Source organism: Kryptolebias marmoratus, linkage group LG1, assembly GCF_001649575.2.
Source record: "Kryptolebias marmoratus isolate JLee-2015 linkage group LG1, ASM164957v2, whole genome shotgun sequence".
Taxonomy (NCBI): domain Eukaryota; kingdom Metazoa; phylum Chordata; class Actinopteri; order Cyprinodontiformes; family Rivulidae; genus Kryptolebias; species Kryptolebias marmoratus.
Window position 1 is genome coordinate 5,415,831 of NC_051430.1, and position 2,361 is coordinate 5,418,191.

The following is a 2,361-nucleotide window of genomic DNA, read 5'->3' on the forward strand; positions in this document are numbered from 1 at the left end:
CCTCTCTGACTAGGGTTACTTGAGTAGTAGCATTCCAACAGATCCATGTTTTCACCTCTCATCCACTTCCTCCGTCTTGTTCCAGTAGCCCATTTTTCATCAGGGTGCTCTGGTTCCCCAGCACCTGGCCGGGCGACGTCTGAGCCAGCATGTGATTCATATTAATCTCTCTCATGGTATATATATATATATATATATATATATATATATATATATATATATATATATATATATATATATATATATATGCTGTGGGAATTGGCACAGTGGTTAAGTCATACGACTTTGGTGCAGGAGAGCAGGGGTTTGAGGGTTTGAATGCCAACTTCTGAGCAACCTCGGTTACACAATGAGCAAGAGACATAAAAATGATGTGATGCCGACTTGAACGTTGCCCGGATTAACAAGGTTCACATCAGATTTTGGGGAACAAACCAGGACATTCTGATGAGAAATGGGCTACCGGAACAAGACATTCATGGTCAAGATAACAGACACTGTTGGGATGCTACTGTATGAGCAAGTGGCTCCAACAGATCCCAGGAACAACCTCAGAGATCTCTGTCTAAAAGAGCGCAGTCCTAGGAACAACTAAGATACTGTGTAGAACCCTCAAGCTCCCAGACATGATCTTGAAGTGAAAGTGGAACCACCCATGTAGAACAAATAGGGTGAGATAAAAGTTGTTTGTGTGTGTGTGTGTTTACCTGCCTATTGAGGTGTTCTGGGCTGGTGTTGCAACTGGGAGATGAAGACCCAGGACATGCTGGAGAGACTATGTCTCTTGGCTGGCCTGGGAATATCTTGGAATCTTCCCGGAAGAGATGGTTGCGGAGAGAGATGTGTGGGCTTCCCTGTTCAAATTGCTGCCCCAGAATTCGGAATAAGCAGCAGATAATGGATGGATTTTTTGTTTATTATTATTAAGTACCACGTACAACAAATAATTTTCAGATTTCCTAGTAATTTTATATATTTTTATATAATTATATATATAATTCTTTTTATATATAATGAAATTTCAAACCGAGTAAACTTCCTCCTTTAAGTGCAATTCTTTGTTGATAGTTTGTGCAGAACCGTGAGGCATTCAATGCCATGTTATTGTTTTTTTCACTTTTCTGAGATCTCTTCCAATGAAAATTTAAAGTTGAGCCATGACTTGTACTTTAAAACATCTTCTTTGCAAAACTGTATTAAATTTATAAAAGAGGATATGATCAAATTGCTGAACACATGCAGTGGCTAAATTCAGGGAACATGTCTGAGGATTATTAAAACAACAAAGATGAAGCTATTTTGACTATCTGACTCAGAATCACATAAAACCTACAGTATATCAAATATTGTATCAAACCAATGATTCTTTGGGTCTAGAGTATATAGTTTATATAAGAAATTGAAATCAAACGTTTACTTCATGATTTCAGAACAGTTCCCTTACACAGAAAAACGAACAGTTTCCTCCCTAATAATATCTCTTTTATCTCTTCGCATTCAACATTTCAACCATCATTGTGCAGTTAAACTTATCCAGTACTCTGTTGAATAAAGTTTTTTTGATTTGATCAATTCTTTTAGCATAAATTAGCTTACATAACAGACTTGTTAGCATTTTCAGATGTAAGCAAATGTCTTTCATTAAAAAAGCAAGATACAATAATATGTGCATATCACAACAACTCCAAGTTTTTACCAATAAAAAAAGCTTTCAAGAATGAAGCAGCAGTCAAAGGAAAAACATCTTTTGTGCTGGAGTAACACTAATAATCCAGGTCAGATATCCTCCTTCCAGCATCATAACCAAAGCCATCATAAACTGCTAGCTGTGTCACTCAACAGTCAAAAACTGTCTCAATGGTGGCAGAAGAGTAGTTAGCTTTGTAGGCTACAAACAGACCTGCTACCTCACTCCGCTGTAAAGTTCTAACCTTTCTCTCAACAAATCACTTGAAGCCACTTCTTGTTTACAGAAATATCACTTGGGAAACAAATGCTGGAAACTTAAATAGGACTGTGGTTGGTTTGTATTGCAAAGAGGCAGAAGCAGCAGACATAGGTAGGTAGGTAGGTAGGTACATTTATTTATATAGCACTTTTCAGCACAAGGCGACTCAAAGTGCTTTACAACACAAGAACAAAATTACAGACAAAGTTACAGAACATGATAATGATACAAAATTACAGACAGGTACAAGATACAATGGTAACTAATTGTCTAAATAAGCTAAGCTAAACCAACAGATCTAAGCATGACTAAATGTACAGAACTAAACTAAGCTAAAACTAAAACTAACGGTACCAAACTATCTAAAAGTACCCCAGGCCCGCTATACAGCCGAAGTAAAACCAGACATATCT